The 23,306-nt window shown below is 41.9% G+C and overlaps 1 protein-coding gene across 1 annotated transcript in view; it reads left to right on the forward strand.

The window, feature by feature from the left end:
* Positions 1-23,306, forward strand: part of myocd (myocardin) — a 121,382-nt gene that overhangs the window by 11,672 nt on the left and 86,404 nt on the right. Inside the window, exon 2 of the mRNA XM_034569901.1 lies at positions 4,052-4,107. The gene's annotated coding sequence lies outside the window, so the exon portion shown is untranslated. The remainder of the gene's footprint in view (positions 1-4,051; positions 4,108-23,306) is intronic.

The raw sequence follows: 23,306 nt of genomic DNA on the forward strand, positions 1-23,306 counted from the left end.
AGTTCTGGTGTTGGTTAAATGAGTTTTCTGTGAAGGACAAAAACCCATTATATCATATTTGGTTTGCTCCAAGATCATTGGAGTCCAGCAAAAAAGACTAGGGTGGTCCACAAAGTAGAAGGAATCATTAAACATCATAATTGTATACTCTCGAGGGAATTTTATGTCATGCCCTCAGGCCACCTCGTAAAATAAATAATTTTTCGAATTCCTTCATTCCTTCTGCTATCAGGCTACTAAATGCTTAAAGTTGATGTCATAAAATGTGTGTCCTGGTAACTGGTATGTTGATGTCAGATTGTGGCTACTAATTTATTTATTCTTACTTATTGACATGAGCGGGTCAGACGGTGTGACGAATTGCCCCTCTGGGATTTAAAAAAGTTCTGAAACTGAATAACTTTTCCTTAGTTGCTGTACTTTTACATTTTCTCTTTCAGTAGCACATTACTTGGACCAGCATATTTCCAGCAAGATCACATAATCTTTGTACAGTACAGTATACGATTCATCAATGTCGTGGTGACACCTGCACTATCGCCCTTTCTTTCCCTTCAACTTCACCACCTTGGTCAAGACCCTACGTTTAAAAGAAACTTTCCAGACCTAGTCTTGTCCGACCAGTCGACCAGGTGCCCTCTGACTTTCCTACCTTTGCCATTCACCTGAGTCTTCTCCTTCCTGTACATCTTTCTCTAACCACTTCATGCATGCAGCCACTTCTCTTCTCCCGTCGGCCAGATTATCTATGCTCTTCATCCGCCCTCGTCCAGAAGTTCTGCCTCTTCCTCATTCGTAGACCTACCTGTGTCACTGTAGAAGCAGGAATGCAGGTTTTGTTAAGCTTTTTGATTCTAGTTGATGTTAAATATTTCTGTCCCTTGACTAAACTCAAGCTGTAAAGCACTAAAGCCCAAACTCTTAAGAGGACCTCAGGTTTAAGGTACGTATGAAGGTTTCATTTTAAAAGTATAAACAAAATTTACATCTACATTAAAGCAGCTTTCAGACATAAACTGAACTCCAGGTAATTTCATGAAATTATGGGGAGGGGCTGTATGTGAGAATGCAAATGTATGACAGACATTCTCTGGAGTTTCTCCTGCCAGCCCACCCGTAAAAACTGTCCGATAATGTCGAAGTGACCTCATGTGGGAATACAGCAGGCGATCCTCTGAAGGATCGGCAAGCGAGTGCGCGCATTGATGATTTTTCCAGCAAGAGACGGATGCGAAACTGAAAAAACAACACAAAAAGAATACAAATATGTCAGGATCAAAAAGAGGAGCCATACACAGAGAAGACAGCGAAGAAGATGTCAACTGGACAAAACCAATAAGGTTTGAGAACGTTTGGTGACGATTGTGCTGTAAAAGATTCTGCACAGTGGAATTTATACATGATGTCCTGCTCGGCCTGCTCTAACCCGGCGCCACTCCTCACCTGAACACTCAGGAGAGATTTCTGCTGATGTGTCTGACTGGAACAATCTCTTGCTGCATCCTTCATATGGGAAGGAGCGTACTTCCTTTGTGGATGCTCCAAGTACCTGTACGTGACACCTAAAGTAGACAAACATCACATTTAAACAGCGGTTGGCTTGATCAGGTGTTTGTTTTTTAAATTCAATTTATTGCAAACAATGATTTAAAAACCTTTTATGACATATATCCACATTTCAAAACTTGCTGCAGTGACCAGTACCACTGCTTGTTATTGTCTACATCTGTTGTCGTTCACTTCTGTTGTCATGTTTGCCTTGTGTAGCTTTTGCAGATTGTGTTTTGGCTTTTGCATTCATGTTTTCTGTCAATGCACTTGTGTGAGACGGCTCGACCACAATACTAAAGTGACAATCATGCCCACTTCACGTTTGGCGCGTGTACGGAGGAAATAAAGGAGGCAGGATTTAAACCTCAGGTTCTATTTTTGCCCCACAAACGCTCTGATATGAAACCAGGATACACTCTACACACAGCTATTTCTTGACTATTCATACACTATGTTCAAGAAAGTAAATGATTTATTTCTATGAAATCGTCAGAAAGTGTGCATCACAATCACTAAGGTCTTAAACACATCACATACGCAAATGAGAAATTCCCTGCCAAGGGTGGCCTGGGCCAAAGTACCAGAATAAGATTGTTGTGTTGTAATGCGAGATTTGTAATGTTTGGGTACACAGTGTCCCTGTACTAACAATCTAAGTGGGATGAGGTCTTGGGTTCTCCTGGTTGGAATCCTCTCACTCTGCCTTCAGCAGCGTGCGTACATGGATCAAAACAGGGCTGAAAAAGACCAAAGTAAAACTGTCGAGAATGGGCACTGGTCTGGATGAATGGACATGGACACGGCTGCAAATTCTTCCACTGGGTTATGGCCTTGTTGTCTGTATCCTGGAACAGATTATACACTAAATCCATCACTCAGGGAGAACGGGATGTATACGATGCCAAAAAAGACACAAATCTGTCCTTTCTTGTAAGTATTGACAAAGCAGGAGAACACTCCTCCTTGCCCTGAAGGCTAGCAAAGATGCTTTCAGTACAATAAAAGTACATAGTAATGTATAAAAATATAATAAAATTTGAGGTTATTGCTGTTGTTGTTGGCTCCTTCTAGCGACAGATGCCGTCATTAAAGTAGCTGAGAGCACCAGCATGACTTTATGTCCGCGTCATTTCCCTGGAACGGTTTCGTAGTCCAAGTCCTCTTATCACATGGGAAAGAATTATGTTTACATGATCTATTAAACCATGCAATCCAGAGTTGTTTCCTCAGTGACTCAGCAACTTAATAAAATACTTACTATACATCAGGAAATATAGGTTTTTTGCGGTCCCATTCAGTTAGGCTGCTCTGATATGAAACCAGGATGCACTCTACATCTTAATTCATCTCAGTCTCTGGGCGTATTGACAGATTTATATCCGCTGCAGTCTTCCAAGGAACATAAAAACATGCATGTTGAGAGTGCGGGTGTCTTTGGTCTTGATGTGTTTTTGATGTTTGCTTGTGCAAGATAGTAAAATCAGATGGCTTGCAAAACCCTCAAACAATTAAGTTCCCACCTATGCAAGCAGGCCTGACTCTAGCTTGCAGTGCCCTCCATTGTTTCCTCTCTTTAATTGACTGACATCACTCTGCGCCAGCTTCAAACGTTGGATCCACGTGGTTGCGTAATAGGCTTTCAGCTCCGAGACGCAAGAAATCAAGTCTTCTTCGATTAACTGGAATGTGGCCATTTCCCCGTTGCCGCCTCTCCCGGATCCCACTGGGGTTGACGGAGCTGTTGGCGCTCTGTGGGATCCACGTTAACTGTGTGAACATTCTTGTCGTGCTATTCTGGTTTATTTATTGGCTGCTTGATTACACGCATCTTGGCAGATTGTTGCCCCACCAGAGGAAGAAAAAGAAAAGAAAGCTTCCAAGATCCACAGGAACAATTGGAGCTTTCAATGGGTTATTCACTTTGATGTGCTGTCAATCAAAGGGGGGAATTAAACGGATTGGAGGCTGTTTTCACATCCTGCTCCACCACTTCTCAACGTAATATAAAAAGTATTTTACAGTCCTGTTCAACAGCCCCACTAGCACTGAGTGGCAGTGGTAGATCTAGGGTTATTTCTAAGTCAGGGGCCATGAAGGGGCCACAATTTACACAGAGGGGCCAATTATATGTCCAACATCCATACACAATTCCTGACTCAGTATGGTGCATATTTAATTCATTCCTTGTTTACCGTTAGCTCAATAGCTTTGAGCAAAACAACACATTATTGAACATATTTTTAAAATTGGGCCTTGTTCAAGCACATTGTGTACTTCAACAAAACTTATAAATAAAAGTTCTTAACAGACTGTCATATTTAGTGTTCGTATTGTTAGTAAGTGACGAGTATTTAGGGGGAAAAAGACTTCGGTTAGGACCAGAGCCCCCCCTGTTCCCACCCCTGGATTTGCCCCTGCTCAGTACTGAAACCTATAACTGAATTAAACTGAGTGCATACGGTCATCATGTTTATCATTACTGTATGTCTCTTTCTAACAGGTGGAGGACACTGGGCTGTGGCTCCAAACAGGAATGCTCTGACAGCCGGTGAGCAGGTAGGACTTCTGTTGGCCTCACATGACCTTACGCACGCGGCCGGAGCTGCACCACAGTTGGTTTAGTGCATTTTTATGGTTGTGGGTGAAACTATACATTTCACTAAATTACATTATACATCATCAGTTAAATCTAAGGCGGGGTGACTTGTAAGTCAGTGTTCAGACCGTTAGCTGTATGTAACGATTGACGGTGCGTCGCCACTTCCTCCTACTATCCAGAAAGGCCATCTTGTACATCTTGCACAGTAGCGATGGTGACACACCGATCTACCAATCATGAGTCGGTCTCGGCTGTCAATCATAACGTTTCACCCCATTTTTATAGCATCATACAACTGATTAAAACCAAACTTACTGGAAACATGCAAACATGAACAAACATCTGTGTGATAAGAATAAGCTTTAAAGACAGACACCATCTGTAAAAACATTGATTTGATGTGTTGTTAAAAATGAATACATGTATTACTCAAACTGGACTTCCTGGATAATATTTTATCATCTCATCTATACCTGTAGAATAACACGCACACCCCAATTTTTCAGTGTATTTTTAATTCAAAGTTGTAGGTGGAGAGTCGCCTCATTGATTACTTCTGTATTCCTTGCATTCCTTGTGGCCGTCTCTGTAATCACGAGAGTGCCGAGATCACAAATTAGGCGAAAAACAGACATTCTTTAACTTTGAGAAGTGCTTATCCTGGCAAAACCAACTTTTACTCAAAGGGTAAAGAATTCGTTTGTCTGAGACAGATCACGTAATCGTAAAAGTAAAACTATTTGTGGAAACACTGCCAATTGTTTTCATTTACCACCAGAATGAATGCCTGAATAAATGTGCCAAGAAGTGCAGAATCATGTTTGAATTTATATGCATAACACCTAGTTGTAATACGTGTTTGGAAGATTACGTCATTGACCTAACGTTCGCTGAATCCTCCAGTACGTACCACATGGGTCGGAATCGATTTTCAACCAGATGTTTTCCAGACTTTAAAGTCACAGTAAAAACTGAGTTGCCAGATGTAGTTTAACTTTTCGTGGCTAGATGAAGGTGAAATTGTGTTTTTTACCCATCGTGATCAATAAAAACACTTGTCAGCTCTCGGCCACTCCGCCTTAAGCCTTTAATGCTCATTGTTCTATAATGCTGTTATTATACACTAAACCTTCCCGTAAGACCAGAACTCAAAAATGGAAACAACTTTATTACCCCCAGATTTTTTGTTTTCCCATAGTGAGTTCCACACTGGAGCTATTGGTTCGTTTACATTTGGTCCCATGTGAAATCCAGGAGGACATATATAGAATAAAGCTCTGACACTTCCAATGTCTCAGAATGAACATGGCGAGTTTTCAGGGATTTAACCATCACTGGCCCTCATGAAAAGTGACTATGTACATTTTTCCACCCCATAAAAGTTCCCTCCCAAAATACCACGGCGTGCACTGTCTCAATCTGCACGAGCTGTTGTGTTTAGTTTGACTCTCAGTAGCAGCTTTGCAGAGCTTCTGTGTGTGTTACCTGCTCGCTGGTGTGCCTTTTGTCAGTGTGATAGAGAGTTCACGGCTGTGACGTTTACTGCAGCCTGTCAATGGCAACCTCATGGGGCCTTTGTACCGTCACACCTAAGCAGCATGAGGTTCATATTTCCAAACAGCCTTGTGTGTCAGGAGAGCTGCAACATCTAACTAGTGTCACTCAAACATCCCTCTGGTTTGTGTTCATGTATTTTATGTCAGTTTTTTTTTTTTTCTTTCTTCATTTTCCTGGAAAGATACCTCACTGTTAAGCAGTTATTTAAGAGAACCTTTCTCAGAATACACAGACATACCAGCACTAATACATACATGACCACCCAACCTAATCTAATGGCACCTTGCTTTTGTCAGGACGGTGCCACGTCGGATCCTCCTGCCGGCATTGTTTCATGACCTTATATCAGTCATCACTCTTTGCCTTGACAGCAGATTACTTCCTCTGGGTGAGACAGGGGTCAAATAGAGGTCACGCTACCGTTCCCAGAGCGATGCACCAAAGCCATACAGCTACACCGTATGAGATTCCTTTGAATAACACGTTCTGAAAACATCCAGCGCACATCATGAGATCACGGCGTCGCGGATCTTAGAAGGGGATTTACATCTGAAGATATCTCTGCTTTTCTTTAATTCCTCTGCTCGGGATGAATTGCTTGACCCATGATGGAGGGGGAGGACTCGCTGTCAGGGATGCCCGTGCGCGTAGCATTTTATGTCAGCATGGAATGGGTTGATGGGATCAGAGAAAAGACTGAGAGGTAGCTGGTGGGTTTAAGAGTGCTTTGAAATCTTCACCAATTTATTGTCTGGTTAAAATGTCTTTTATATTGCTCCATATATAGAAGCTTCAGCTACTTCTTTCACTGACAAGCCTCTATTTGCACACCCTGCTCGAGGCAGGAATGTTGTGCCTGTATTCTGCCTTGTCGTTCTGTATAAAAGGTACTTAATATTATAGGGGGGGGGGCATTTACAAAAACTCACATTTTTCAGCCTCTGAAACAGAAAGAGACATGCAGTGAAAAACATATGAGAGCTTAAACACTTGGCGTTCACTGAAAAGCAATAACATCAACTGCATTTCCCATTATGCATTTTGTTGCTGTCCTGTGAGTATTTCTGCTAATCGTGATGTTTTTCATCAGTCACACATCTTGAAAACGATGACATCAAACAAAGTGCAAACATATCTGAGGGCCCGCTTACACTTGTACGTGAATGTTTCAGGGCTGAACCTTCCCCTCCCATTCACTTTCATTCCGAGCGAGGGGTAAATAAAACATTTCTTTCCTGTTGCACAGCAATTTGCAGTATGGTGTCACGTGGAGTTCAACTTCAGTGAACTTTGACCCACAATATTCACGTCTCATTTGTGACAGTGCCTTCATCTGGCTGCAAAGAGAGAAGCACACAAACATTGCACTCGGTCTTAAAGGTATATACAAGCATATGTTGCATCAGGTGTAAATAGGTTAAAGGGACCGGTGGAATGGCAGGACCCACTGGGTGCATGTGCAGTGCATAGTGGATCAGTTTTATCTTGTGCGCCTGTTCGCACAGGGAGCGTGTCTGCTGCCTGCCTGCAGCTGAGCTGCAACGTGAGGTTTCAGGTATGACTACTTTACTAAAATAAAAGTAGGACACTACAGTATGAAAGTGCATCTTCCTGTCCTACTAATATTTCCCAATAAAAACCTTGTTAAAACAAATAAATGGATTTGGTCAACAGAAACACTAACACCACTTTGAAACAGGTGCAGGAAGTGTTGCAAATATTTATGTTTGTGACACATGCGACAGATAGACATTGAAACTGTGGTGAAATATCATTTTCACTCTTTCTCGGCACACAGAGACAAAACGCAAGACTCCAAACAATAGCTGCATATCAAGAGGTCGTCGTAACAGCATATAGCGAGATTTCTGTATTAAAGGAGGCTACAGATGAAATATGTCCAGATTTCAGGAACATTCCTCTGATATATCTCATCCAACAATTCCTAAGAAGAAAACTATCCCTGTTTTAAGCCTAATCATGGGAACGTGTGCACAGCTTTAACATTGCTGTAGGCTTGATAGAAACAACCTTTTTGTGCTTTAATGAACTATCAGAGATTTTTCATTGGTGGGGTTTAATATACAAGCTATAAATAAAAGTAGTTGATTCCCCCAAAGGGGATATAAAATGTATGTAGGTATTTAAGTACTTTGGGCTTATTCAAAAGTCAATAAATCCAAAAAAAATGAATTGGCTCCACAAATGCTCAGATGGAAGAATGTTGTGACATTACGTGAATATAAGTAAAACAGAACAATCCTGATTCATGTTGAAGCCTGACTTTACGACCCATGAATTATGTAAAACCAGGAAGACAAGATACAAGATGTACCTAGTCATGGAGGAGCAGGGTAATGAAGTGCAGGTGGTGGGGTAAAGCCCTGCTTCTTGTTCTGCCTCCAGGCTGTGGGAGAAAACAGAGACGGGGGTTGCTGAGTGTAGAACAAAGTGTTTCAGTTTGATGCCTGTAAATTCCCTGTTGAAAGAAAAAGTCATGCAGAAGTTCAGCTTAGTCAGGGCGAAGCTGAGCGAAGAGATAAGACGCTGGACTGGCAGGTGATCCTCAAGCAGCTCTGAATTCCTCTCAGCATGCAATCTAACTGTTAATGTCAAAGAAACCAAGCTGAGCAAAATTTTGTTACCATTACTCATTCCTTCAGGTTGAGTAAAATATTATCATCCAAATCAAATTATGATCTGAATATGAAAAAGTAAAAAAAAATCCTGGATCTAGAAAGAAATCCTAGACTGAGACTATTTAATCAATAAATATTTTATAATAGAAAAAAAGGGTCGAATAATGCTTTTTACATTTTTACTGATCTGAGTATGTCAATAAAAAATACTGTGGGTGAAATAATTAAAATGGAGTGTTATAGCTTTTGTTTTCAATTAACCTTGTTTCATTGGCGATTTTCTCTTTAAACCATCAAGACTTACTTACTAACCCTATGCTGGGTAAATGCTCTGTATTTATATCATCCTTTCCAGTCTTATCGACCCCTCAATGCACTTCACAGTACATTCACCTGTTCATACACACCATTCACCCACTCCTAGCACAGCTGTCAGGGGCAATTGGGGGGATTGCAGGTTTTAGATCGAACCACCAACGTGGCGTAATGGTTAAGGCACATACCATGTGACCACAACCATTTAATGTCAAACTAGAGGGCAGCTCTGAGAGCACATACTTCCACCAAGGCTGATGCCCTATCTCACCATGTCAAAGCAGTGTTTCCCGTTAATTATCTAGACTGTGACGGACCGCCATATTCTAATTTGTTTCATTATGAACCTTTTTTTTATACTTGTTTTTTTGCTCCCTAGCTGCATTGTATAGCTGTGTACAGCGCTATTTGCCATCTGCCAGCTAACTGTTGTCCATAAAGTGGATACCGTCCACGCAGACAGTCAGACCTGATAGTTTCCGGATGCAGTAGTTGCGCACCTCTAAGTGCCAAGTTCTCTCTCTTACAGAATATGTTCCACATGAGAGAGACCTTCGTGAGTGTGTGCACATGCGCCCCTGCTACCATCACAGATGTAATACAAACCCCTGTGTTAATTATAAGCAATGAGCTAACTCTGCTAGAATTATTGGACTATTTTGACCTGAGATGTTAGTGACAATACAAATAGAAATATTGAAATGATCAACATTACTTGTACTAATGTAGTCTTCTGACTAACACTGAAATGCATCAACACTGAAAAGAGTGGTGCTCCATCTTGATCATTTAAAGAGATACTGAACACTTAAAGGTTTTTTTTTAGAGCTGTAAACTAAATTATATGACTGTTCTTTGATGAAACACTTGAATTAAAAGGGATCAGATGAGATGTGAAGAAGAAGTCAGATGGAGGTCTCCAGGCCAAGATCCGTGAGCTTTAAGAAGAGTTTTGAGGGAATAATGGTGTTGAACGCTGAGCTGTAATCAACAAAGAGCGTAGACAACGCAGCTAAGATACCTTGCGTGGATACGTGTGTCTGAATCCTGCAGTGCTGGGAGGTGGGGCCTTGGGCCTGTCTAAGACAATGGAGACACTTCAGCTAAAATTAATAAGTGAAGTTACACTTTAGGTAACTGCATTATAGGTATCAATGTATTCTCTTACATTAAATCTGATAGTGTTACCCTTGCTTTTATATTTGTTTGTAGACTCTATATTTAGCAGTTGAAAATACTTGGATAAATAATGTGGCATGAGCTGCGTTACTGTGGTTTAGCCTCAGTCCATTCTGTAACTAACTGCTGGCTATCAAATGTCAACAGCCTCTTTATACCCATAACTCCTTGCATTACAGGGCTGCTCCCTGTGGCTGATTTGAGATTACGTTCTCACTCCGGACAGACCGGGCCACTCTTCTCTAAAGATGGCTAAAAGCTGCATATAAAGGCCTCAGCTGCATTTATCTATAGCCGACTCGAGTTTTAGTGGAAACTAAATGTCCGATTAAGAACATCATAGTACACTAGACATCGAATAAACAGTTTGTTGGCTCAAGCATTACAACCCAAAACAAGTTGTGCCCCACAGTAAAAGGCAGCCTCTTGAAGGTTTCTCCACGTTATCTGCGTGCCAAAGCTTTCTCACTTGTATTATCTAGGAATACACTCTGGGAATCACTCCAGCTTGTGTTTTTGATTACTAAAAGCCAAGATAGCTGAGAGCAGTACAGGATCTGAGGCCCTGTCCCGTGACCTCCCAAATCAGTTTAATGCCCCACTTCTGACCTTTCACCTCTTGGGGTTGACCTGTACTCTAAAGTTCCCTGAAACCGCACTGAGGAGATTAAAGGGGATTCCCTCCGACTTTCTGTTTCTGTTTTGTTACTATTTTGAGGACAATCTCGGCTCATATTTCAACTTTCCCATTTACACAGACAGCCTCTAACGTCGAGATAACGGAGGCGAGAGGAGAGCGGTGTCATAAAAACGGACTATTTGGTACAAAATCTGTCCTTTTGAGAATTTTTTTTCTTTTTTGAACCTCTCGGGGAAAGGGTCTTGGAGCATCGGCGGGTGAAACGCTGCCCACCCAAGGAGGCCCCTCTTGCGGGGAGAAAGCTAGCGGCGTTGTCTCCTCTCTGGATCTCTGAGCTGTCCCCATGTAAACAGCCTCCCTGCCGTGGGTGGAGGCAGGCGCAGCAAAATGTATTACTCCGGCAAAGCCATTCACTTCTGAAGAATGCAAATTTAGATTGTGAACGCTCCCTTTGCTTTATCACACTGGACAAACAGTGCTGAGTTATTGGGAGGATTATGAATAACTTTTTTTTTTCTACAGTGGAAAAAGGGAGATGTGGCCAAGATGGAGTCGTCAGAGGTCCCTAAAATAGAGTCTGTCTGAGAATGAAGCAGAGAAAGGTGCACGGCTCTGGCTGGTGTGCTTTCGGTTAAGCCCATTCTGCTTCAGCGCCCCCAAAAAACCTGATTCATTTCAGTGGAATTCTCACTTTTCTCTGGTGGATAGAGCCTGTTGGGGTTTTCAGAGATGCTTCAGCTTTGTAAGTTGTGAGGCATTATTGTTTTCTTTTAATAAATGGTCTTTTGTGTGATGTTTAATGTAAATGTTTTTGTTGAAGTGTGCTGCGTTCGTGCGTGTGATTACTTTGGCAATACATGGCGAGCGTGCCCTGTTTTGTTTACAGGTCTTATTGGCTCTCCACTCCCACACTTCTAATGCGATTTGCTTATTCCTCTTCTCACTCATCGCGTTTAAGTCAACAAGGCATCACCGCAAGCACGAGCATGTGGTGGACCTGTGTGCAAGCCCTGGCACACACACAAACACACACACACACACACACACACACAGGGATGTACTATTATTCATATTAGTGATGTAAGTGGAGATACTGGAGGATGATGTTTCATTTATTCTGCAGAAATCTCCACAGACAGTTTAGCGTGGTTCCCATGACAGAGTCACACCAGTGCGGTCGGCGGCTTCTGCCAGCCCCTTTATTTTATTTTAGACCAGAGGCTCATGGGAAAGCTATTTGGAGACCTTTTCCTGTTGGCCTCAGAGAACAGTGCCAGTGGTTTGCTAACAGGTGCAATGTGACCAAAAGAATTTCAAAACAGCTCTGTTTTTACTCGAAAACGAGAGACTCCAAAGGTTTTCATTGTCACTGTACAAGTACAATATCATTTTGTGCGGAGCAAGACTGTAGACGCCTAACACACAAAAATGAAGACTATGAAGTAAAGGATAACATTTTAACGAAGCTGTAAAACTAATAAAATAGGACTGAGATATGAAATTACATATTTTGATACAATTTTTGCTTGGTTGCTTTACATGTGTGCATGTTGGAGAGATTTTTTTTTTTTCGGGGGGGAGGGTTGATGGGTTTTCTCTGGAATTATGAATCACTATCTGTTATGTGTGTTAAATGACTAATTGCAGCAGCATGATACTGTGATTTTACATCATAACTTCCTGTTTTTTCAGCTGCAGCAATTTTCAGTATCCTAGCAACCATTGTGAAGTTGAGAAAAAGTTGAAATGACATCTAAACCTAGTCATCGAGGGGTTTAAATGTATGGTATAACCAAAATGTAAAGGGAACCAATGTCAGGTAGCACATGGACGTTGTATCAACTTTTAAAAGATATTATATTTCTATATCCTGTTGTAAAGATTATTATAAGTATTGATAACTATTGAACTATATATGGATGAATATAAAAGACACCTAACATGCAACACAAATTAACCTACATTCCAACTTTCTACTGTTAAAATTATAGTATTTACATTAACTTGACCATACCTGCTCTGATATTAGTTGATGTTAGCAGATAAAATAATCTTTCTAACATACTCATCACTAATTTGTTCTGTTATTTACCAACTTTCAAGGATTTCTAGGAATTCCTGGTGCTAACATCCCCTGCCTTCACTCCCTGCTCTTCCTGGAGCAGGCTGTAAGCGTGCTGCCAAAGCATGCTCTATGTCACGCACTGTTCATCCTCATCTCCATCACTTCCTTGAGTTCTTAAGCTCTTGTAAGCCATAAACTAAAAATATAATATTGGATATTAAATCGCTGATGGTCTAAATGTGTATGTGACCTAATGTTCATAGGCCTCACCGCTCCATGCCTTCTCAAACTCTAATATGATGATAACTTTTATGTCATGACATGCACAGTATGGTGAAATAAATACTTCTGGATATGGATTTTTTGATGGACAACCCATCTATAAAGCTTAATATACAAAAACATTTGAGCCAAGGTGGAAAAAGCTGTGCTTGGCCAGTCGATCATTTTATCACTTGTTATGCAAATGTAACTTGTAAGTTGCATGTAAAAGTACGAAAGGTTAGGGTGTGTATTTATACTATAACAGTATTTTTTGTAAGTGCAGTTGTTTTGTGATTAGGTAAAACCTGCACAACATTTTAACCTGTTTCACATAAGAGGTTCTGAGGGAAACTTTACTTTATAGACATTCTGAAAGTATACATTTTGTTATGGTGCAGCCCAGTGCATATATCATTAGGGTTGATTTTGTCCCCTCATCTATCTACACTCTTGGTTTTATGGGTTCAATGCTTTTCCACCCTCGTAGACCTGAGGCACCCACATTGAGTCGGTGGAATAAATAGAATTTTGTGTGTGTGTGTGTGTGTGTGTGTGTGTGTGTGTGTGTGTGTGTGTGTGTGTGTGTGTGTGTGTGTGTGTGTGTGTGTGTGTGTGTGTGTGTGTGTGTGTGTGTGTGTGTGTGTGTGTGTGTGTGTGTGTGTGTGTGTGTGTGTGTGTGTGTGTGTGTGTGTGTGTGTACCAGTTTGAGTCCACAACCTACGGAGTGAGGACATTTTGGGAAAGTGAGGACCTTGTGGCCGGTCCTCAGTTTTAGACCCCCCCTTTAATGGACTGTTTGGGGGTTAATACTTGGTTTTAGGGTTAGAATTAGGTCTAGGGTAAGGGTTAGTCATTTAGTTTGGATGGTAAGGGGTTAGGGAATGTACTATGCCAATGAGTGGCCTAACTAAGATAGCTGTACAAACGTGTGTGTGCGTTTGTTTGTGTGTGTGTGTGAGCGCCCGTGCGTATACGAGAGGGTGGGGCTGCCACTGAACGAGGGAACGAGTGAGATATTGAAAGGACGGAGAGCCGTGCCTTTGGGAGCAGGACGACCCATGTGACTGGGCCTGCCCCTCTTTGTGTTTCCCACACAGTCTGACATGACCGGAGCTTTAGCCACAGCACCATCACATTCACAAGGACCTCTGTCTGCAAACTTCCCCCTACTTATGATTCATAGCTGAGTGAAAGGCATGATGTTTGCTTATGGTACTGCCAGCTGCACATGGCATCACCAAGCAGTGTGTTTTTTTTTATACTCTGCTTCTCAAAATAAACCAGTCGCTCCATCCTTTTACTCAAGCTCAAGTAGCATCGATGAGATTGTGATGATATTTGTTTTAACATTCTCAGGATAATGGAGATGTTTAATTTTTCATTATGGCTGGTGTATTTTAGGGTCTTGAAGATGCTTTCCATCTTTTTTCTCATCGTGCCGTGCACTCATTACGTTCTATATGTTTTGTCTGCAGCCCGTGTTCCTGCTCACGAGACACTGTGGGAATTATCAGATAACATGGTCTCATATTATGACAAATTACCTATTCTGGTTGTTGTTTCCATAGGAACAGGTGCACTTGGCATACATGTTCAGTTTTTATACAGCGCAGCCTCTTCTGCACTAAACTAGTGAATGCAACAATGCGTTTAAACAAGCTTGTTTGTCTATACAGTAACTGAATAAAGATTACCCCCTCACAAAATACGGATCATTAATTCAATTATTTTTCCATAGCGCCAAAACATAATACACATTATCTAAAGGCACTTTACACTGCAAAAATGTCAAAGGATGCTCACAAAGTTAAATAAAGGTCCCCACCAAAATTGAATGGGTCCTTTTCCTGACCCTTACAGCATCCTTCCATCATGTTTAGATGTAATCTGTAGGTTTTGCATAATCCTGCTAACAAATAAATAAACTACGCAGACAAAAACACACCCTCCTTGGCAAAGGTAATTATGCACAAACTCATGCCTTTTAAAATGCACCACATGGTGTAATCATGATGCTTAGAAACTAAAAGTAAAATGATGGACTCTTCTCTCAAAAGTTGAAATCTTGGTTATGCAGTGAAAGGGGAGAGACCACCAACATTAAATGGCGACAGGGGAAGAAGGAAACGTTGGCCCTGATGTCGCGATGACACAGGACACTAGAAAATCATTTATCTTGAATTTCTGTGCACCAAACAACTGGTAGATATTTTGGTTAGCGACAATCAGGTCACATGTTGTTGTTTTTGGTGAATGCACAGCGGCCAGATTTGATTTGGGACAACACTGCCGTGTCTGAATTCATCCACTAAACCACTGAGTGTACTGGGACCACAGTGTGGACTACAAGTGGATGTGGTGGCCGATATGAGACACATTCTCCTTGAGCAGGAGTAGCCTGGTGTTGCCATAGTCATGCCCAGCCGACACGGCACTTTGGCAGCATCCCCTCCCTCTGGTCCTCCGCTCCCCCAGGGCCCTCCCGAGAACATGGACCCAGCTTGTTTCCCATCTGCTGGGCCACAAACGGAACCAAACAAAAAATGCTGCAGAGTGCTGCCAAAAGGCCCAACACTGAACGTCACTCCTACGAAGAGCGCTGCTACTACAGCTGTGTGTCCATCGGGCGGGCCTGCAGCCACAGTCCCAGAATTTACAGGGGCTTTCCCCGCGGTCTGGACAGCTATTTCCATCCACTGTCCTCAACCCCCTCCTCCTTACACACACCAGCAGCCCCTGGGAACGCCTCGTTTTGGCACCGGCCCAGACGCATTTTGTTTAGCTTATTTTTAAAACATTACTTGCCATCAAATCATCTTAAGTGAGGTAATTGAATGAGCCCGCGACTCCCAGAGCCAAGTAAACAGACGGTGTGAAAGTTCGCGTGGAGCCGCTGGACATCATATTGGATTTACAGAGCTCGCAGTCACACAAGTGATTTGTGGGTCCTCAGGCCCTTGGCCCTCATGACACAATCACTGTGTGATGAGTTCGAAAGCATGGGATTTCCCATACATCTGCCTGTGTCAGCAGCAGATCTGATAAGAGAGCAGTGATGTCCCTTATCAGCCATAGAGTGTCTCAATACTTTTTCCTCCTCCTTCAGATTTGTGTGAACTGGCTCAGTAGAGCCTGTAGTCTATGATGTATGTTGTCTCCCTCATAATTAGAAGAATAATAGAAAAGACTTTGGAATGAAGTGTCAAGAGTCTCTTGCTGTTTTCATTCTTGGCTCTCGCTGGATGTTGCAGCCGAAAGGCACCAGAACCTCAGATTATGACATTTATCAAAATTAAAATCACTCCGGGGAGCTATATTGCCATTCAACAACTTGTAGCACAAATCATAGTGTTATGTCATTAGGCTTCTCAAATCACTGAATCAGTGCCTGACCACAGGCCAGACCACAACCGCTGCTTCCAGCCGACCCCTTAGAGACACACGCATACACCCCCCACACACATTCAGAAGACAGGAAAAACAGTGGACTAAGTGTCACAGCAAAGGGAGTGATTGCGGGAGAAGCAGAAATAAGAGGCAAGAATGAAGGCCAAGGCAATGACCCGGAGACAGAGCCAGGGGGTCAGATGGAGACAGAAGAAGAAGAAGCCATAAAATCCAGCAGCAGAGAAGTTCAGGAGAAGAGCCAGCAGAGCAAAGTAGAGGTATTTTGAGTATAGGAACATGGCGTGATTCCCCCTGTCTGTGTCTCGTCCTCTAGGGGGTCTGGGGATGGGAGAGGGTTTTGGGATACTGTGTTCCCAGCTCAGGATCCGGGCAGGAAACCTCCCCTGCATTTCTTGGAGGTCCTGGCTGCTAAATTCATCCGGCATTCACCCACTTCAACCGGCCAGACCGCAGACCGAGAGACCACAGCCTGTCTAGTCTTTGTCGGGGACACAGAGGGTGGGTTGACCTTGAATCGTGTTTTTACTCCACGAAAACGAAACAGCGATAAGGGCCGAGAGGAGCAATATAAATATAAATAACAATTAGAAACTGTGTCAGATTTGCCCAATTCACAGCAAGTATTAGAATTTCCATTTTATTTCTATAACGCCAAATCACAACTTATCTCAATGCACTTTACATAGTAAGGTCAATATTACAATATTATAGAGAAACCCAACAGTATTGGTTTTAAAGTATAAACAGAGCCAACCTCATTCTTTTGATTTGTCGATCGTCTGCTCAGTCTCTCAGTGAGTGATATTCACCAGCTGCAGCTGAACTGGTTTTAACTGATTCTCTCTAGATGAATCATTGTGACAAATTGCCAAAAAGGGCACTTCATGGGCCAATCAGCTGGGCCCAGTGCGGCCCTGGCCCCGCCCTTTGATCCGCCACTGCATAGAGCAAACAGCATGGTGATCTTTTGCATACATCTAGTCTGCCTATGTACATTTTTTATGCTACTGTATTTGTAATGTACTACAGTTCATGGGTAATATGCTTCACATGCATCATAGAACCGAATGGTTGATCAAGCTACACATCTTATTTTTTTTATGTTCTCATATATGTATCTTGAGAAAACAACAACAAGCACTACAGAGCCAACAAAGCACAAACCTGAAGTCGGCCATTTCTAATGTAATGCCATGAAGTGTGAAGCTAATGGTTTGCTACCACTTGACTTTGAAAGTAATGCTCTGCTACTGTGCGCTTCTGCACTGCTTTTAGGCGATTGAGAAATTTGGCCAGGCAGACTAAGATTAGCATCTTACAATAGTGCAGGCTAGCACGCTGCACACTTTCACCCTTTTGTTATTTATTTTGGAAAAATAACTTCAACCTTTTAAAAGTCTTTCGACAGACTCATGGCTCTGGGCCCATGCTATCTAAGCCATTTCCCGACATGAACTCTAGAAAACATCTGCAGAATGTGGTCCGGACTTCTGGAGTTTGCCTTTCACACATAAAGAATGCAGCGGGAGATTCTCCGCTCACAACAACTGAAAAATCTCTAGAGAGTTCAGGCGATGGGTGACGCAGCATGCAGAAGGCAGGAGGTAACATGAAGTCCTCTGTAGAGATCACATCAACACCAGTGTCTGCTCTTATCACCAGAATCTCCGACGACGGTGTCAGGTGCTGTAAACATGATCCTGTGATCTACGCAGCAGAGTTAATACATCACTTCCTGTCTGCACCAGGCTGCTCCACCTCTCGCCTGAATAATGCGGAAGATTTGTTGCTGTTGTGAACGCGTCTGTGCAGAAAACCTCCCACTCTGTTGTGCATGTGTAAAAGGCAAACTACTGGAAAAGTTCTGTAGCCAATTCTCCGGATTTTACCCACAGGTCATGTCTGAAAACGGCTCAAGTTGACATCTTCGACATGTATGGCTCCTCTTTTTCATCCGGAGATTTTATTATTCTTTTGTTTTTTTTGTTATGTTTTGCATCCATCACATGTAAGAAACATCATCAGCTCAGTCACTGGCTCGTGGTGAATCCTCTGGATAATCTCCTGTTCTCTCACATGGGCTCACTCGGACATTATACTTTTAGAGTTTTTAACCAGGGAGCTGGCAAGAGAAATTCCAGACAATATCCAGAGCAACTAAATTGGCCATATACCTTCTCCCATACAGCCCCTCCAGATAATTTCAGGAGATTATCCAAATGTCAAAGCTGCTGTGGTTATGTTTGTGAAGCTGCAGTGTGATTGGACAGTTGCTGTGGGGGGAGTGGTCTAGTGAAGCGCCAACTTTTCAATGGATGCCTAAATAAGCTGTTCATATTTATTCTCCACCGAAAACCATATAGGTTTCTAATCATGTTTAGCTTTGACTGTATCAACAAACCTACCCGTGTTTCTGCTGCCTCCCTCAGAGCCCAAATACAACTGGTTCAAGTGTTGACCACTGCCCATATCAATTCAAAACCTTCCCTTGAGCCCACTCTGTTCGTTGGGGATGTTAGGAAAAAGCGTATTGGCCCAAAATATATGGGGCTTTGGGATGTTACATGTGGTTTGCTACTCTCACTGTCCCTTGTGGTGACCTTCTCCTCAGACAAAATTACAGACAGAGCAGATCCCAGGGTGGTGGGGGGGAGGGGTGAGAAGGTGTTTGGGGTTCAGGAATGGCCACTTAGCCATACACTATATACAGCGAAAGTAACCTGGTATTTTCTTGTTTTTCTTTCAATCAGCCAGTATTACATGATTAGTATCGAACATCACTTTCATAATTGGATTTCCTCCTCCTGGCTGCTGGTGGGAGAGGATTGTTTTTGCAGCAGTTCCAGCTTCACCAGGAGAGAGTGCATTGCTTGCTTACTCTTGATTAAGAGCAAGTTTTGTATTTCACTCCTCGGTTCGGACTCCTCACTTTTTGTGCGCCAAGATACCCAGAATTTAATTGGCTCATGGGTCCTGCTGGGTCTCTGCATGTGTTATGGGAGTTGTTGTTTTTAATTTTAGTAGTAGTAATTTTTTCCCTAATAAAAATCGGTGTAGATTTAAGGTCAGAACAAAGAGTTAAGTGACACTGTCTGTCTGCGTCTGTGGCAACAGACAGTGTGATGTGAGAAACGAGGAGTGTTGCAACGCCTTCCACTGAAGCGTCAATCAGACTGTTGGTGCTCTTATGTTCAGAATATGAGTGATAAAAAACTAAAATATGCCGTCTCTCTCTCGTGTTTTAATTTGCAATGTCACTATTGGCAGTGCAACACGTTTTTTCAGGCCCTTCCAAAACTAATGCCACCACTGGGTAAGGTCTAGGGTTAGGGAAAGATTGTGGATTCCATCCTTGTGGCTGAAAGGATAAATACTTAAATTTGGGTTGGGGAGGAAATGTTGACACAGCTACAGTCCAACCAACGTCAGGCTATTTCTGCCCTTGTTTCTGGTTGATGGGGTTTGGGGTTTATAATCCATCTTAATTCAATAGCGTTGTCTTTCAGATTGAAAGGTGGACTTGATTGATTTCACGTTCAGATTGTGTAAAACTTTCACACAAATCCCAACGCTTGCACTCAAATATACCCCGCTTGTGCTTCCTGCGCTCCAGCTCTTCTCTTGCGTGGGTGAAAACGTCTGCTGTCGAGTCGCTCCTCTGCTCCCTGTTTTTTTTTTGTGCAACAAATCTGTCAAACTTTCCCAACCAATCAGATGCAAGGTGTAGTGATGACGAATTATGTTTCTCCAGCCTTGTTTTAGTTACTTCTGCTGTTGCTGCTGTTTTCACAAAAAACAAGAACAAAACAAAGTGGTGTCTATTTATGCTTGATTTTGCCGCTGCACACCAACGAACCGAAGGCAAGCAGATGTAAGAAGCATGAACCCAGTTAAAGTAACCGCCCGTACAAGACTTTCAAAGACATGAAAGACATAAAGCTAACACACCCACAACAAGGGCGGGACATTTTTACTTATTAACACTACACCTGGCATTCCTTTGGTTGGCGATTCTGAGAGCAGAGGAAAGAAATGTGAGAAGCAGTGTGAGCATGAATAGAAGAGCTAAAAGTGAGAGCGGAGGAAATCTAAGCACAAGCAGGGTATATCTGAGCGCAAGAGCAGGGTTTTGAGTGAAAGCATTAGAAAATCTGAACATGAAATCAATTAGTCCTGCTCTCAAACTGAAAGACCACGGTCTTGAATAAAGAGGGGAAAAAACATTATCAGGCATAATCAGATCTTGTTGAATTGTGTGTTATTCATACTTAGACATTTGCACAAATAACTGATTTTCCTTTAGAGGACAGTCTGAACTTTCCTTTACAGTGAAACGATAAACGACTAAGGAGGGATGTACAGGCAATAGATCAAGGAAGATAAAACATACAACAGAGCAAGGTTCTGGTGATGACCCAAAGGGTGATGGCTTGTAAACTTTGAGGAAGGCCATTGTCAGGCCAAAGCAATGAGGAAAATACAAGATGTGCGGGGCGTGCAGAGGGCCAACACCAGTCCAGGAGAACCTGGAGATGAGGTCCAGCTGAAAGAGGCTAAGAATCCTTGAGGGCAAATGAGGGATTAAAGCGGACAGCTCTGGACGGGGCTGCGGAGCGTGTGCGCCATAATTGAATTTCACGCTCGCTGCCTTCTTCTGAAGTCGTGTAGCAAAGCGATCATTTGAAAAGAAAGCTATTAGTCAAGCCCTCTGCTAAGCTGAGAGCTGTGCCATAGGAAATCTGGGATTACCCAGGCAGCAGTCTTCGGCGTTCTCCGTCAAAACACAAGTGTCACGATGAGCCGCACGAATGGAGGGACAGCAGCAGTGTATTATGGGCTGTACCGTGGTGATAAACACATCAACCCTCTTGCTTTGGTCACAGTTCAGACATTTCAGAGTGTTTTTAACTTGTCTGCTGTGTTTCCATAAAGAAACTGCAGGTCGTGAAAAGTGTTACAAAACATTCGATTAAGATTAATCTACAAAACCTTAGAAGATATTAAAAAGCCTTAAATTAAATTAGCTAAATATTTAAATATTTTCATTTGGGTCCTCTCGGCAGTGTTGTTAGTTTGTGAGTGTGGGACGTCTCCGCAATGATTTTCAAAGACATTTCATAACCAAGAGTCACTGTTGTGACAGGATGTTGTTACAAACTAATTTGTGGAGCTTCAGTCTAAACTATCAGAGACTGATTTGGTTTTCATGGTTTAAAATTTGGAAATTCCAACCAAGTGTCATGTGCCCAGTCCCTCGCAAGACTTTTTATTGCACCAGTATGGATATCTTTATTTTCAAAGTGTCTCGCCCAACTAGGATTCCATGATACTTCTTTATCAAAATAAGCTGTGGTTATCTACCTACTAATTCCACAAACGTATGCCTGTCCATCTGTATGTCTGTATGTGGATCACATATCTTGTGAACTGTTGATCTAATAAGCTTTACCCTTGAAATGTCTACTGTAAATTGCCCTGGAAAGTGCAATGATGAATCTTTTCTTTCCCATCTGTGGACCAAGTTAAACATGTCATCCACATCCTCAGATAAACTACAGCAGAGGATCAATCTGTGGGTCATATCGCCACCACATCATTTAGATAATTTAATCATTTTTATTTCCCCATAGCGAACCGACACAACATTAATAGTAAAAGCACATTTGTTTTGTTGCTGTAATGCTCTCTATGGAGCTGAATTGCAGAGCTTTTATTTTGAAAAGGTGTGAACTTGTGTTAATGCTGACTTGAAATAGTCAACATGCAATGTACGAGCAAATAACATCAGTCAAGTAAATCATTCCAACTTATGTATAACCCACATACGTGAACAGATATGAAGCTAATTCAGTTTAAAAACATTGAGTATAAAATCTTCATCGCAGATAAACCAGGTAGGATGGATGCAAAGTTTACCAACTTCACTCTGCACTACAGACTTTATAAAAACCTCTGCACACATAATAATAATACATTTCTGGAGTCGTAAGTAAGAAACTTGGTGTAAAATGAGCAATATCTGAACAGCTATAGTAAAAGCACTATACTACCTTGTCAATAGGAATACAGTCCCTGTGAATAATGTCATAGATCTGATGAAGCTTAGAAGTACAAGAAAATGTCTCTGCTACAGGTAGAGAAGAGGACTTGATGCTTTGAGCTCATACTGGGAATTAGTATTGACTTTTTATCTTTAACCTTCTGATTTGTTCATGAGGTTGTTGAGAAAACAGCGGTGAGGCTCAATAATCATTATTCATCATTCTCCAGTCATTAGCAAACAGTGATTGTTTTGTTTATCTGGGTTTGTTTTTTTGTAATTAGTTTCTAAAACAATATTTTTATTGTTTCTGAAAACCCAGAAGAAATGTTGATTGGCAGGTGTGGGAACATGAAGCAGAATGGAGCAATTACTCTGCTATTTCCACGTGTTGAGAATCCTCCGTCAGGCAGCGAGTTTAATTTTCTTTCTGCTGATCTGTGACGTGATAAAGAGCTGCAGAACGGAAATACGCTTAAACCAAATACTGACTGACGTGCACTGAATCAGGCCTCGCTGTTTTGATTGCACTTTTGTTTTGGGTTAATAAAGTAATAATGGTATAAAAAACAACAACATGAGCTCTCATGAAGTGGAGCGATGCTGTGCTCGATGTTTGTTTGGTTATGCAGAATCAGAGAAAACAAACATGGAAACAGCACATTAATCAAACACTGAACTGTTGCTTTTCACTTCCATTGTCCCAGAACCTACAGCAGCAGAGTTGGATCACATCATTACACGGCAGCTTCAGTCCTATTATATGTTGTAGCTGTTGTTTGAGTTAATCTGATGAGAGCCCATAGTACAGGAAAGGTGATTTAACTTATTTTATACGTTTAAATGTCATATGTTTTACAAGTATTGAAATCATTTTAGTTGGTGAACTATAATTCATACAGTAGATTTAAAAAATATATATATTTCATCCATTTATCTAAATTTAATTCCCCAAATCTGTACATTGTATCCTCTGAATGTTCAGCCTTTACATGGGCCTGATTTCCAATATTCTATATTTAGTCAACTGCAAAGAGGTCTCAAGTCTA

Source organism: Hippoglossus hippoglossus, chromosome 19 (genome assembly GCF_009819705.1).
Source record: "Hippoglossus hippoglossus isolate fHipHip1 chromosome 19, fHipHip1.pri, whole genome shotgun sequence".
Taxonomy (NCBI): domain Eukaryota; kingdom Metazoa; phylum Chordata; class Actinopteri; order Pleuronectiformes; family Pleuronectidae; genus Hippoglossus; species Hippoglossus hippoglossus.